The following is a 17153-nucleotide window of genomic DNA, read 5'->3' on the forward strand; positions in this document are numbered from 1 at the left end:
ATACATCCTCCCAATCCTGTCTGCCACATAAGGCAAGGCAAGCCCTTCCTGCATCTACCTTCCCTCCACTCAACACTCACTCTCTCTTTGGAGGAAGAGGCAAACTGCAAAACCACAGAACTGGAATGCAGGTACATGAAGCTGTGCTGCTTTAAGAATCATCTGCACTCGGGTCCAAAAATTAGCAAGGTCCAGACTGGAAGTGAAAGTTTGTGCTCCTTCCAGTTTCTCCCCCCCCGCCCCCCTTGTTTTTTGGTTGTGTAGCATGTGGGATCTTACTTCCCCGGTCAGGGATTGAACCTGTGTTAACCACCAGGGAAGTTCCTCAGATTCTTGATAACCCAAAACAAGTACCTACAAATCCTATGACTTGAACAACTGGATGACAATGAAAAGCACATGGCCCTCTACTCAAGTAGTCAAAAGAAACAGCCAATTGATTTTGCCTAGAGAATGGCCTGGAAATCTAACTAGTCTAACTATAAAATAAGAGAACTAGGAACAAAGGCAAGGGCCAGAAGTATGTTACCGGTCCAAAAGAAAGATATGCAGAAGGTAAATTTTTAAATACCTAAGGTTTACCTAAAGCTCATACAATGTTATATGTCAATTACATATATTTCCCAAAATGTCTAAGGATAATAAGGAAGCAAAGCAGAGACAGTTTCCAGAAAAGGACTAAGAGTGTGTGAATTCAATGAAACCAGATTATAGCCAGGGCACACTTAGCACCCAATAAACCTGCAGTCTCTGGGTGTTTGTTTTATATTAATAGGGGCAGTGCCTATACGGAAGCCTTCCCCTTCCTTCTAATCAGTTCTTTCCCTTCCTTTCCCATCCTGAGTTAACTAGGTTATTAAAAAAACTTCCTCATTGTAGGAAGCATGATACACAGTGCCCACAGCATTACAGTTCACCAGGGAAGATCTTGGTTTATGTTTATTGTTTCTAATGCCCCTTTTCACTCTTCAGTGTCCTGCTTTGAACTATACATTATATGGTCACTCTATTCATAACATGTTTATATATGTATAATGCGTGAATGAATAAATAAGTGACTATCTTCAATTCCAACTATATGTTTCTATGTGTAAAAGAGTTCTCTGACTAGGCTTGTCTTAGTCTTTACTAAGCTGGAATAAATCAACTAAAGAACAAAAAAATAACCACACACCATTGCATTACAATAAAATAAAAATTTCCAAACACCATAATCCTGCTGAAGCCTCCAAAGGAGAATGGCTAACTCTGTGGGGGTTTTTTTGGTGTGTGGGGGGGTGGCTTTTGCTTTTTTTTCTTGGCCACACACAGCTGAGGAACGTGGCCAAAAAGTTCAAGACAGAAACTGCATGAGAAATCGAGAAAAATCAGCACTGTGAACCAGAAACTGTACTCTGCAGGTATACATAGCAACACCTAGGGCCAATCCGTGGTAAACTGTAGAATGGAAAGAATTGAATGCTTTAGTATCATTTTTTCTTCCAGAGGACAAAGGCAATGAGGTCAGTAAGGAAAAAACAAAACATTTATTTAATTATGATGTAGATTCATATTCAATGAGGATAATTCAGTGTACTTTCTAAGTTTGTGTAAAGTAAGATTCATTTAAAAAATCAAAAATTTTCTGCTGTTTTAACATGATTCATTTCCAATGTTGGATACCTTAAGGATGAAAGAATTCAAAGTAATTTATAATTAGATGAAATTTTGACAAACCTATGTTAATCAGGCACCGAAACAAACATGTTATGAAATCCTTTATTGTCACCAACAGATACTATTATCTAACCATTTCCCTGCAGCTCAACAAGGTTAAGTGTTTCTAAGCAATTCTCTCTGAAGTTAAACATTAAATTAAAAAAATTAAAACACCACTAAGAAACTTGTGATGACCCGAAGGCATTTGCAGAGCAGCAGAGGTTAGAAGGGCAGCTCTCAAATAACATCCATTGTTCTATCCCAACTTAATGACAAAAGGAGAAAAGAAAGCGATTACCTGGCCTTACCTCTACATCTCAATTCAAATGCTACTTAAGAAAACAAAAAACCCCTCATTTTTTTGCAACCACTTTTCAGCTTGGTCAAACTCTAATTTAAAAAAAAATTAAAACTAAACTTTTCCAACTCCATTCATGTACCAAAATTCAGGAGAGTAGCCAAAGTCAGCAGCAGGTTTGGAGGCAGTGTAGCGTCAACTACATAATGCATTTCAATGAAGATCCAGATATTAAAGACAGAAAATATTAAATGAATATTTCCAACCTGAAATTCAACAAAAAGTTGTTTACAGATACTAGCACACTCCCCAATCTGTTTTTCCACTTTGAAAAAAAAATACATATATATATATATATACATACACACTAGCCCTTATCTAATGGAAGAGTACAAGGCCAGGAATAACCAAGACAATTTTGAAGAACACAGCTGAGGAATTTATCAGGTGTCAAGACATAAAGTAATTGATTCCACTGCCCTGGTACAAGGATAGACAGACAAGCAGACCAATGGAAAGGAAAGAGACACACAGATGTAGGCATGAATCTGACATAGGATGGAGTTGGCAATTCAAAATATAAGGAAAGGATGAGTTATATAATAAATGTGCTTGGACAACAAGATATCTATTGGGGATGGAAAACAGATTTAGACTTCATACCAAACAGAAAAATACATTTTAGGTAGATTAAAAACAAAGCAAAACTTTAGGAAACTCACAAGAAAATATAGGTAAATTTACCTATGACTTCAAGCTAAGGAAGATTTTTAAAAGAGGGAGAAAACACAAACTTTCAAGGAAATATATTTCTTAATATTAAAAAGAAAATTTATGCATTTTTAAAGATACCATAAACAATGCCTGGCTAAGCCACAGAACAGGAAAATATTTTTATAGCAAACATAACCAATAAGGAATTAGAATCCAGAACGAAAAAAAATTAGTAAGAAAACAAACCACTCCAAATATGAAAAGATAAGTATAGGATAAGAGCAAGTAATTTAGAGCAGAGGAAAGCCAGATTTATAGCTAAAGTACAGTCTCACTAGTAGTTAGGAAAATATAATTTAAGACAGTAGTGAATTACCATTTTATCTCCATCTGAAGTGGGGAAATATTTGAAAGTCTGATCCTAACAAGTGTTGGTGACAATATAACTGCATTTCTGGGTAGTATTCTAGAGAGACAACCTGCACAAGGAGACATGTTGGAGAATTTCAGAGCAGCATTATTTTAAATAGCAAACACTACAAAACAAATAAATTAATGATGGTATGTTCCTACTATATAGCATAGAGAACTATATTCAATATCCTGTGATAAACCATAATGGAAAAGAATATGAAAAAGATAACTGAATCATTTTGTTGTACAGCAGAAATTAACATAGCACTGTAAATCAATTATACTTCCATAAAGGTAAAAAAAAGAAACCAGTAGTAATTATTAAAAAAAAAAATGATCTTATGTTTGTTGATGGAATACTACAGCATTGATAATGCAATCAACAAAAGCAGCATATATCAGTATGGGTAAATCTCAAAAGAACAACGTTTAGTTAAAAAGAACATACATATACAATATGGTGTGATTTATATCACTTAAAAAAATAAGCAAAACAATGTTATATATACACACAAATATAGTAAGTCTAAAATCTATGCATGGGAGCAACCTTCATGAAGAGGAGAAAGATGAAAAGAGTAAGGAAAGTTTGAACATAAAAATGTGTATCTTTTTAAAAGTTGAAGCAAACTTGGCTTTGATGTGTCTTGGAGATAGGTACATAGAGATTAGCACATTGAAGATAGCAGTAGTTACATCATTTTGCAAACTTTTGGATATAGTTCCAGGCGGTACTAGTGGTAAAGAATACACCTGCCAATGTAGGAGACACAGGTTCAATCCTTGGGTTGGAAAGATCCCCGGGAGGAGGGCATAGCAACCCACTCTAGTATTCTTGCCTGGAGAATCTCATGGACAGAGGAGCCTGGCAGGCTACAGTCCATAGGGTCGCAAAGAGTTAGACACGGCTGAAGCGACTTGGCACACACGCACAAAATATATAAGTAAAGATAGGTCACATACTTCATACTACCTTAAAAAATGGCAAAAGTTAAAACAAAGTATTCTGAAAATACTCTGAAGCTCTTGGATTTGGCTGGATATTTTCTCAAAAATCATTTTAGCTCGACTCCCCAAATTGAACACACAAGGAAAACCAAAGTGCTGCAGGAAAGTAACTCCAAAAGTTACATAAGCTTGCAGGTAAATATTGGGTCCAGTCTTCCCAGGTGAGATGTGGGTTCCATCCTTGAGTCAGGAAGATACCCTGGAGGAGGAAATGGCAACCCCCTCCAGTATTCTTGCCTGGAAAATCCCATGGACAGAGTAGACTGGCGAGCTGCAGTCCAGGGGGTCACAGAGTCAGATACGACTGAGCAACTGAGCACTTATGCAAACACTGGGTCCAAGTCTCTTCTACGGCACCCAAGACCCAGAGTCAGTGCCACATTATGTGACGGCAGAGAACTGCAAGGCCAGTCCTGATGATTAAGTTCATCACACAATGGAAGTAATGTCCAAGAGGACTGAAAATAAGGCAAGTAACACAGAAGTGGCAACAAATGCAACAGAAGTCTACAAGATTGTCACCAACTGGACAAAGGATGCCCTTGGGATTGAGTCTACTTGGACCATTAGGAGCTGACAGTATTTTGATGAGCAAAACTGAGGAGAGAAACCAGAAGGAGAAAGGTTCCAAATGGAAAACCATTTGGAAGGGCATTTGGTCTGCTTTGTACTTGGGATACCAATTCTGTCTGGTTCCGAGGCACTATCTTCTACTTAATTACTAGCCAGAAACTTTCTGGAAGCTGGTGTCTTGATCTAGGTTAATAGAAACAAAAACATGATCTGTCACTTTTGTACACAGATTTTTTTTTTTTTCCTAATAGATCACAATTTGTTTTCTAAATTTGGGTGAAGAAGTACATGGGTATTCTGTTTAAAAATCCCAATGCAAAACCATTGCCAGGTTGATTTGTAATAACCCAGTAAGTGCAGATAAATGTTAACCAGCCTAGCAGAGACAGAAGAGTAAATGATAAAATGTTTCCTTTTGATGAGAGTTGGCTAACAGTCCTTGGGCTGACAAAGGAAAGATGTGAGAAGGAATGACCTACTGAGAGAAACTGGGAATTAACGTCATTGTATTTTAAACTAGGTGAACTGGCTCCCCTGTATCTGAGTCATGAAGAGATTGAGAATGGCAATCCTGGGAGTGGTAGCTATCTAAATAAAGTAAAATTATTAATAACTGTGTCAAAGGTATAAAAGGAAACTACTTAGTGTATCCATTTGACTCATGGGTTTATTTACAGTCTAAACTTCTTGTCAACCAAAACGTCATACCTTTTAGATTAATTTATGTCAGGGATAGAGAATACTTATCATCCAATATAAATATTATAGAAAGTTTTATGTCTTTTCTCTTATATTTAAAGCACCCTAAAAGGGTGAATATTTAGCCACAAACTAATGCAATTCACAGATATTTTGTGTGTAAAATATTGTGAGAGGCAGCAATGTTAATCTGTAACAACCAACTAGTTAGAAAACCATAACCAGATTTCAATTAAATTTGTAACAAAAATACTGGAAGTTCACAGTATTCAAAGTCTTTGCACTTTATATACAGTAATAGAAATTGACAAAAGCATGTAGTTTTCTAATAGAATATTTCTAAAATCTAACAATCAGTTGACTTTTTAATTCTGCCTGAGCATACAGCAGCACCCTTTTATTTTACTAAGTGAATTAGTTACAAAACATTGACTCTCGGATGTCAGATGTGAATAAACACTACATGCAGTGATCTTTTCTTTAAAGCAATGATCCTTACCATTACTAAATTTTAAAGTGTTCCAGTAAAAAGGAACACAATATTCTTCTTCTGCAATGGTAATGTTTAACACACATGATTTTGTTCATGTATTATCCACAGATTATATTAGAATTCAGAGCCATATTTAAATTTTCATTAGGGAAAACTCCACATGTATTTTACTCAGGCAACTGTTGAAAGACATTTCGGTTTGGTGCACAAAGCCTTCCATTGCTTACACAAGCAGCTTTGTTTACAGGACCATTTAAAACTTGAGAGCAAATGTGGCTAAAATCTTGAAAGAAAGATCTGTGACTTAAAGTACATTTTTGCAGGGTAAGAAATCAACATATTTAACTACTGAATGGTAAAATACTACTGAAATAGATGGTATGGTTCCCTTTTTCAAAACGCATACTCTGGAAGCTCTCCTCCAAATGCCCATTACAAAGCCCAGAGATCTCTCCTTTTAATTATTTTCCAGTCATTTCCTGTAGTTTGTAATGCCTCCAATTACTTTTATAATTTCCAATAGGTAAAGAAATACTTTAAAATCCCTTTTACAAGAGAAGACAAGCTTTGCCTTTGCAACCCTTCCAACCTACTTCTAATAAAAAAGAATTATAAGTAGACTGATAGCAATACTTAGGGAAACTTTAGTCCTACGTCCAGTAACATCACTTCTAACCAGTTCAGGAGACAGAACTGGGCAGTTTCCTAAATATAATGAGATTCTTAATAAAGTGCAATTGAGAAATGTCATGAATTCTAAAGAACAAATAAGTAATTTTGTTTAGAAAGGACTAAACTTGTACCATCAATTGAACAACTGTACTAATATTAAAAAGAGAGAGAACAGACTGAAAGAAATGATTTTAAAAAATGAATCCTGGCCCACACTTTCAGGCTCTCCCTGAGACATCTCAAAGCTCACTAACAGTTTAGACAGCTAAAAGAAGCTGCTTAGCACAAAACTTAAAATACTGCTATTAAAAGAATTTTGGGGAAGATAACACCGATCCATCCCAGCACCTTATGCTTATTGGTGAGGCATTTTTATTTGTAATCTCTGGATTTCAAGTCTACTTTTTACCTTTCCCAGCTACCTAATACACATTTGCCATTTAAATTAGATTGCCCCTCAAGATTTTTATTGCTCAGAATTCAGCCACCTTTGAGTATATAGTGTAAGTGTACAGCACAGGGCAGGTTAAGTGAAGGAATCACAGTTATAAAAGCAGCAGAGAAATAAGAGGTAGCATTTGCAAGGCTAGCGTTTCTTTCTTATTTATTTAAATATGGCAAACCAAAATCTTGGTGATGTGACTTGAAACAGGAGACAGTCTAGTTAGCAGAAACATTTGTGTCAGAACCATCTTCCTGTCAAAGGGAGATGATAATATATGTCTGTGTCCCTTTCAAAGATGTTATCATTATAAAATGAAATGTACTTATAAATCTGAAGTCTCAGATGGATATAAGTTACTAAGAAGATAGACTTTACTTTGCAATATTCTCTCTTGGTATTTACTTTTTAAAAACTTTTACTTAAAATAGCCATAAAGATCTAATAGATTACTGAAGTTAATAGCGCACAGAGGCTGAAGTTTGTTAAAAACGGGTTTCAAAACATGGCACATATTAAAATACAGTCCACATCATAGGGTTTTTGTCAGAGGAGGGGTTGCAAGCTCTAGAAAACAGATTAACTTTCCACTTCTTTCCAAGGCTTAGGAAATGTAATTTATAATGCCAAATCTTTAATATACTACATAAAAAGCAGGATACTGTTAAGAATTAAGAACTGAATATATTTGGAAGTCTTAATAATTTGTCTTGGTGCTGTATGTTCAATTCAGAAATAATCAATCATTAATTAATTTTCACTTCACCAAGAAGAAACACTGATTAGCACATTTATCTGGCACTTATTATAAAGAATTTGACCTTTGTGCTTACATTTTGGTGTACTATGAGTTTGGCAACATTCATTCAGATTAAACTATACATATTTGAAAACTATACTTAGATTAATTGCTGTTCAAGCATATTCTTTATAACAGTGAGGTTATAAGAAAAAAATATTTGTGTGATCTGTTCAGGACCATGTGGTATGTAAAGGATTTCATCTTGTCTTGCTGACTTTAAAAATCAGGAAACATTTTAAAAGCAGAATTTCCTAAGATGTTTCTTGATGCAAAGAAATCAAGTTGGAATAAAGAGGTACTGGAGCTAGAGAGGAGAGAAGCCATCTCCTTCTGAAGCCTTTTTCACTGAACCCAGAGCAGGGAAATGGTGTCACTACAAGACTCTGGAACAAATATGTTTCCCTGTGTTTTTGAACCATGGTGTTTAAAACACATCATATTTTAATTTCAGGCATTATAAACTAAAGATGTCCCTTAAAATTAATTATACTGATTCTTTTGGATCAGAGTTTGTGGCTGACTACATCTGTTATAAACTCCATTGTGCCTCCTAATTAAGGAACCAACGCTGACAGAAAAAAAGAATTCAAAAGGAGATGTAATACTGTGAAATCAACCAAATAATGTCTCCCCACAAGGCTTTCAGTGGGAGCAGAACTTCTCAAATCATCTGTATCGTGTATCTATTGTGTATTATATTATTTTCCCAAAGGATCTACTTAACCAATTCTCTTCTGAAACGCGGTTCCTTTTCCTGCACCGGAGTAGCGCAGGCAATGACCGCTGTCATTTTTTTTTTTTTTTCCCTTTGCTTCCCCGCCTCCCATTTGGGAAATTTGTTTTTCGTTTCTATATACACCAAAATATTTAAAGTTTTTAAAAAATGTTTTTCTCCTAGAAGTATCCGCTGAAAGAGAAAAGGGATAAAGAAAAACTCTACGGGACCGTCCCCCCCCAGTACCGAGATGGCTGAGTTCACGTGCCCAGCCAGGTTATCAAAGGGAGACGCACCAAGGAGAATGTGACAACTCAGGGTAGGTGCCCCCGATGGCACCTGTCCAGACTCTCTTCCGCCCAAGACTAACCTATAGACTTGCCTCGAATCCAAGACCTAAACGAAAGTGGGACGGGGGGCGGGGTTGGGGGAAGTTGGAAGAGACTGGGCGAGAAGCTCAGATTGTCATTCTGTGGCGTTTGAGTTTGACTCATCTCTTTGGCTTTCAAAACCGGGAAGAGGGAAGTGCGCGGCTGTTAGGGAGTTAGGCTGTATGCCAGGCGGGAGAGAAAAAGCGCACGCTAATCCTCTCATCAAGGGGCCCTCTTCTCTCCTAGCTAAAAATAAATAAGTAAATAAAATAACAATAATCAAGACTTCGGGATGCTCTGAGGTCTGCGGAGGCTCCTGAGACCTGCCCACTACCCCCCGACTGGGGAGAAAGGCGCAACCCGGGGCCAGAACGCGGGAATTCCTTCCCCACTTAAGCCTGGCACGCGCGCGCTGAAATTGATCTTACAGTTTCTACACCCAGTCATCCTAGCTGCGAAATCTGCTCCAAGAAAGCTCCCCTTAGTAACTTATGGGGCTTGTGACTGCAAGGGCATCCGGGAAAGGATTTCTCTGGAAGCTTGTCCTGGAAGGAGCCCTGTGGACCTCGAGACAAAATGACTAATTCAACCCATGTCGAGAGTACTCTGGACCTGTCGGCAGGACCCCTAATTCCTTCCTTCTCATCTCATCCAAAGGAACACAACATTTTGGTGATTCTCATTCTCCTACCCGCTTTTTTGAGGGGTGAGCGACTTAAAAGGAGCTCGAGCACGAAGTGAAGGTGCGTAATTGAGAAGCTATCTCCGCTCGGTCACAGGTCCTCGCTTGTCTTTGAGGGGAAGCTTCGCTGCAATTTTTTTTTTTTTTTAATTACGCAATTTAGGCTAACATAGTCCAATCGAGAGCCGCTAGTTGCATACACGCTGAGCTCTGTAGAATTCGCCATGGAAAGTGTTTCTTCAAATTACCCTGGGGGAGAAAGCCTGTCTCGAGCGGGATCCCCCGTTAGTCGTGTCTTACCTCGACCCCCCCGGCCTCCCACGGCGTCTCCAGTGGACGTTCTACTCCCAACTGCGTCCACCGCAGGCCGGCAGGGAGCCCAGTCCCCGAAGCCACTCCCGCTCCTCGCCCCCCTCGCCACTGTCCCAAAGCTTTGTAAAACTTTGGGCGCAGCTTTTCCGTGGCTGGAGAGTAATAAACGCTCCTGCTCTGGTTCAGCTAACGCAGACATCCTTGCTGCCCTTCACAACTCATAAATTCGCTAAGTTCAGCACTCCAAAAATAGGGTGTATCCGATTCTGCATTTCATTTACCCTTACACGTTGGCGACACGGAATTCTGTCCTTCAAACAAACTGAAATAATCAATTCTAACGTCTGTCTTTCGACACCGTTTTAAAATACCGAATAATAAATGCCGGACAGCTACCCATCTGCATCGCTAGGGTTTCAGATGACGCAAGAACAGAGCCTCCAAGTCACCACCACTCTTCTTACTAACCCCGGGAGTGAGTCTCTTCACTAAAATCCTAGCTTTATATATAGATAGATAGATAGATATAGTCATCGTAGTCTTGGAAACTGTATTTCCTAAAATCTCAAATGTAACGTTTTAAAGACCTTGTAACTTCACCCTCTTCACGGCAGTCAAAACTCGCACACCTGCGCAGCTCAGCGCGCTCCTGAAGACGTCCAGCAGGAACCCATTTGTTTTCCAAGTAGCATCTTCCCTGCTGGCCTAGATTAACCTAGAAAACAAGCATTCAGTGAATACCAACTAAGCTTTCCTCGGGAGAAGCGACTAGACAGTTACAACCAGTCTCCGATTACACAAACATACCTAAGGGCAGGTTGGAGTGTGAAGGAGGGTTTGGGAGGGGGTTGCCTAACCTGAGGAGGATTAAACCAGTTGTCCTATTGTCATTAACTTCGAGAAAGCTGACTTTTGTTTCGTGGTAGATACTAGGGGCAAAAACCGTGAAGCTACAGTTTAGCCTCCCAGAAGTCTTGGAAAGGGCAAAACTTTTTAATCTATTTGGTCTCCAGTTCTTTGAAATTGTTTGAGATGCCGAATTAAGCATTAAGATTCCAGTGGAGAAAAAGATTCAGTCATTAAAAATATTGTAAAGAAGGGCTGACGTCTGCATTTATCTGCTGTTTTTTCAGGGGCTTACGGGTCGCCGCTCTCAAATTAGGAAAGGTGGCGACAGGGAGACTCTCCGGGTCCCAAGTTGGGGCCCAGAGGCTTCGGATTCCTTCTATCACTTTGCTCTTCTGCTTTGGAAGAACAAGGCGTACAGTCCTAGCTCCCTCCCCAGCAAACAAACTATAGAGAGAACTGAGGCCAAAGTCCTTCCTGGGCCCACCTGGGGACTTACACCTAAAAGAAAGTGTTCTTTCTCGCATTAAGTGGGTAGCGGATGATGAAAGTAATTATGCATGGTTTCCAGGAGCCCCGAGTTCGAGACTTCTGACTCTCCACGTCCACAGGCGGTGTGTGTGGGGGTCGGGAAACCTGAAGCGGAAAAAGGTGCAAGCCCTCTTTACACTGCGTTTAGGCGGTAACAACCCAAATGACAACTTTCATTGACAGAGAAGAGCTTCCCAGGCCCAGACAGCGCGCGCGGCGCGGCGGGGCTGGGATTGGTCAGTCGCATGTCACGTGAGGGAAGGACGTCCTCGCGCCCCGCCCCGACCCCGGTGCGCGCGCTCAGAGGCAGCGGCTGGGCCCCGCGCCGCTTTCACTTTCGGCAGTGGGGTTCAGAGCCCAGCGATGCCGTGGAAAGGGAGAGTGGGGGGGGTTAAAAAGGATTTTGAGGTCATTGGTACAAATAGGAGGCGTTCTAAAGAAATAAAGGTTGCACGTGCTGGTGGCGGGGGTGCTCATCCTGGGTCCATGTTCCGGGAAGGAGAGGGACTGGGAAGCGGGTGTTCATCGCCTTGCAAGGGTAAAACTGAACTAGCGGGTCCACGAAATGTTCAGCGAATTACAAGGGCCGCGGGAATCGCAATCCAAGATAGAAAGCAGGAGGAACGCTGATTTGGTAGTTTGGTTTTGAGGAGAAAAGTCCTCCACGCAGTTTATGAGGTTAAAGTAAGGGACCACCGATGCTAGCTTATTAACACAAACTAGGACGCAGCGCTGGTTTAAAAAAACAACTGACAATGGCATTCATCTCACTCCTAATCCGTGGGTAACTTGGCTGGAATCAGTTCATCCAAACTGTAGGGCTAGGGCTCTGCGCTGGCTTTCCTGGATGAGCTTGTGAGTCTGTGTAACCCAGGCCCAGCTAACAATCCAATGTGTGTGCTTGGGCACTTGTTTTCCGTGGTTGTGGCTAGTTGCTGTCTGTTGAGTTAAAAACATTATCTCCAGAATCCTAAATAATAAATTCACCTTTAGAAAGGTACTGTTTGAGAATACTGAGGTAGTGTAAACAGTTTTATTATAACAAACACTGTGGGACAACTTACATGGGCTTAGCCCATTCATGTGGTCATTTATTTATACAACAAAGTTATTATACATTATACATATTTTTAAATGCCTGCCCTGCTAGGTGCTGGGTAAAGCAGCAACCTGTGAACCAGTTAGACTGCTTCACATAGAGTGCTTTCACAGGGCCCATCTGGAACAGGTCAAGGCAAGTTGCAACTAATAATTGGATCTTGGAAAGAAAAAAGGATTTTGTTTCTCCTCTCTTAAAAGATGACGTGGCCACTTGATAACAAAGTGACCTTTAGCAAGTTGCTCAACTGTGTAAGTCCTGTTTTGTTGTTTTTTCAAGAGGAAATCAGGTAAAGCTTGGACAACTGCCTAGCACAGTGCCTGGCACAAAGTAAATGCTCAGTAAATTATTATTATCATTATTGAAGTGAGACAATTTACACTTGCTCTTGTTTGTAATTTTAAGTGACAATGTAGTGTTGTCCTTTCTTTCATGCTTTATATTTATATAGAGGTTTGATTGGAGAGAAAGAAAAGCTCATAAAGCAATTTGTTTCAATCGTATGTTGTGATAGTAACTTCCAGTAACTAATTACATGTCATTTTGAAAGTATTTCCTCAAATTTGTTTTGCATATATAATATTGCCTTTGAATTTCTTTAACTTCCCCCTTACACTTTTACAAAATGAAAGGGTATGTTCTCTGTATTATACCACTAGTCATTTCACAACCAAACAAGGTAATCTGGGCGCGAGGGGTGGCGGGGTATTATTATTTTCTCAGGGCAGTTAGCTGAAATATCTCCTAACAATAAGTGAAATATGGAGTAAGAGTCAATTAAAAAACAACAACAAATCAGATTTTCTTTGCTATCTGGTGGAAAAATCAGAGATATTTATGTAAATATATAAAATTTTAAGAAACATAGCTGTGTTTTAATTCTTGTTGCGTTTGGAAGTAAATTTGGGTGTGTGAAATGAAAGTTGTTCTCCTTTTAAAATTAATGTCATTTTCACTAGGTAGAAAGAATATCTCTGATCTAAACCTCTCTGCTAAGCTCAAAATTTCCTCTTCCACAATGACATTGGGACCACTATGTATGGATATATATGGAAAGAACTCATCACCCCTCCCAACCTCCCCCCTCCCCCACCATCCTTCTCTCTCTCCATATTCTAGACCTCACTGAGTAAAAGTCACACATGCTGCACAGCGGAGTGATTTTTGAGTCTTCTTTCTCTCTCTCCCTGCACTTTAACTCAGTTATCAAGTACTGCCTGATTTAACCTCCTAATTCTGTCTCAGATATGCCCCTCCCTTTTCTTCCTTATTTCTACTGCTCTTACATAAGGTTTTCCTGTCTTACTCTCTAGCTCACTTGCTGCTGTAGGCTCTTAACACTAAGGCTTGGCCACTATTTTCTTCAAATCCTTTCCCTGAGTGACTTATCTAAAAAACAGATCTAAACCTGCCGCTCACCTTTAATGGCTTCCCCTTACTTACCAGATAAAAATCTCAGCTCTTCGCTGCAGCATGCAAGCCTCCATACATCTCTCCAGCTTTACCTCTCCACTTCCTGCCCTGACTTCACATTCCAGCCACACTTGATTCATTCCTTTGACACTAGTGTGTGCCAGCCCGAGTGCTAGGCTTTTGGCATAACTTGGGGAACAAAACTAATATCTTTGCCCTCGTGGAGTTTATATGGAAGTGGGTGGGTGGTGAAAGTAGAAGATGAACATAAGAAGCAAGCACATTTTATAGCATCTGGGGGGGAGTGTGATTTTAGATTGGCTGATCAAGGTTGGCTTTGTTGAAAAGGTGACATTAAAGCAAAGACAGGAAAGGAGATGAGGCATGGATAAACAGAGGAAGAAAATCTAGGCAGAAGGAACAGCCTGTGCAGAGCCCTAAGGTGTAGTGTGCTTAGCACATCCAGGAGGAGAGAGCAAAGGCAGTAGTACCAGATGAGGTCAGAGAGAAGATAGTGTATGTGAGTGTGATTTTAAATGGGTTCCTATCAGTCATTGCAATAAACTGGGGGCTCACTTTGCAGTAAATGGGAAGCTGTCTCTAATCGTATGCTCCCCTCTGTTTGGATTGTACCCCTCTCTCCCCTGAGTTGCTCCAGTATTCCTTTTGATTGTCTCTGGTACCACATTTGCTGTATTACTTATGAGACTGATGTCTTGAGGAAGGGTTTTGGCTTGTTCATCTTTGTATCCCCAGTGCTCATAGCAGACCCACAATCAATGAATGAATGATGATAATGTTTTTTAAATCAACCTTTTTTAAATTGAAGTATAGTTAATTTTAATGTGCTAATTTTAGTCACATTCAGTTTTTAATATGCTAGTTTTAAACAGTGGCAGACTTTATTTTTTGGGGCTCCAAAATCACTGCAGATGGTGACTGCAGCCATGAAATTAAAAGACGCTTACTCCTTGGAAGAAAAGTTATGACCAACCTAGACAGCATATTAAAAAGCAGAGACATTACTTTGCCAACAAAGGTCCGTCTAGTTAAGGGTATGGTTTTTCCAATAGTCATGTATGGATGTGAGAGTTGGACTATAAAGAAAACTGAGTGCTGAAGAATTGATGCTTTTGAACTGTGGTGTTGGAGAAGACTCTTGAGAGTCCCTTGGACAGCAAGAAGATCCAACCAGTACATTCTAAAGGAAATCAGTCCTGAATATTCTTTGGAAGGACTAATGCTGAAGCTGAAACTCCAATACTTTGACCACTTGATACGAAGAGCTGACTCATTGGAAAAGACCCTGATACTGGGAAAGATTGAAGGCAGGAGAAGAAGGGGATGACAGGATGAGATGGTTGGATGGCATCACCGACTCAATGGACACGAGTTTGAGTAAACTCTGGGAGTTGGTAATGGACAGGGAGGCCTGGTGTGCTGCAGTCCATGGGGTCGCAAAGAGTCGGATACGACTGAGCTGAACTGAAAGTGATTCAGTTATATATATATATTCTTTTTTCAGATTATTTCCATTTTAGGTTATTACAATATATTGAATATAATTCCCTGTGCTCTATAGTAGGTCCTTGTTGTTTCTATGATGTTTGTTTATAGATTGCCTACACATGTCATGTGTTTTCTATGTTTGTAAGTTCTTGAAACAATCCTACAAGGTGGGCTTTATTATACCTATTCTGCAGAAAAGGAGATCAGCTTCAGAGAGGTTAAGTAACTTCTCCAAAGTCACACAGCTGATATGTATGTGAGCTGGGCTTTAAACTCAGGTGTCTTGCCAGTTGTTACGCAGCCTTCCTTATACTCATGAGGCTTCCTCATTAGATTGAATGAAAGAGACAGGGGGAATTCATCTCTGGTTTTGTTTCTTGCTCTTCACTTCCCTAGGTTTAACAAAAAGACACTTATCAAGTCTACTATTAATTCATTAAATATTTAGTAAGTATTGGAATACAATACTGAACAAAACAGATGTAATCCCTTCCCTGGTACACTTTACACGTATCAAGGAAGACTCACAGTTGTCTGAGCAAAGGCAGGAATGTTCAGTCAGTGCTCTGCTGAAAGGACAAAATGTGGCTGAGGGAATTGTAGCAACAGTTCCTGACCCAGCCACCCCACCTGGTGAAAGCTGTAGGATGAGAACATATTTCCTGGAGGAAGATAATTCTAAGAGGAAAGTACTCGTGATCTTAGGGACCCTGAAATTCAGAATCTGGAGGTATATGTCTAACTGTGAATAAAAGAATTCCCTATAGAGTTGTATACAGGTCTAGGTATCATATAAAAATCTAAAGAACCTTGCTTTGTTCTTTTTTTTTTTTTAAACTTTGACTAATGTTAATGCTCTTTCCCCAAAATTTGGTTATAATCTTTATGTATAAAATCTATGGCATAAGCTTTTTAACCTTTATTTTACATGTTTTATTTGCTAAATTATTTGATCCCCCTCATTTGTAAAGAGGAAACGTGTAGTAAAATTCTAAGTCTGAAATCTGAAGGCTTATTCAAATTATTTTGTTTCATTGGAATTTGGTGGTATATTGCATCATTGGCAGAGTTTGGTAACTTGTTACAGAATGTACATTTTAAAATGGTTGTTGATGGACATGAAATTTAATATTTGCTCATTTTTAATTACTGTTCAGTGAAAGAAATAATCCAGGAAACCATGAAGGTGGTGTGACTGAGACAGGAAGAAGCCAGACTGGAAAACCAGAGACCCATATTCAGAAAGTAGCATTTTAGTGCTTTCTAACTGGTGGAAAATTAATAGGTTGTGTTCTACAGATTTCCCCTGTTTTTCAAGTGGGGATATTGTATTTGCCATAATAACTCTAATATATGACTTGATTTTCAAAATTAAAAATTTAAGGATGAAAATAGTTACTCAGACAACTTAATACTGGTGGTGGTGGCAACAGAGCAGTTGTTTTTAATAAGAAAATGATGGGGAAGATCAAAGAAGCACAGGGATCAGGATGTGGGAGTGAGTTCTCTTTATTGTAAACTGCTTTGGAGGGAGGTGAGAGATGGAGATTAGAGATGATGAAGACCTTTCCTTTTGGCTTCTCTGATCTAGCCATGGATGATGAGAGTCTCTCTGGATGAGCGTCAAAGAAAAGACATGGTTAAATGGGTAATAAAAGAAGAAGCGATGGCCCATAAATACTAAGTGTTTTAAGTTTAGATTTTTCCCTCAAAAAAAAAAAAAAAAAAGCTTTAGCTATTGCAGTTATCGGCTACAGCTTGTAAAACACAAGTTTCCCTAATGGAGCAGGTCCAGCAAGTCTTGGTTATAGAGAGTTAAGAATATTGTGAAAATCCAAAGACTCCTTGCAAATATATGCTTT

Source organism: Bos grunniens, chromosome 9 (assembly GCF_055505025.1).
Source record: "Bos grunniens cultivar Pamir isolate PY7600 chromosome 9, Bosgru_T2T1.0, whole genome shotgun sequence".
NCBI classification, from domain to species: Eukaryota; Metazoa; Chordata; class Mammalia; order Artiodactyla; family Bovidae; genus Bos; species Bos grunniens.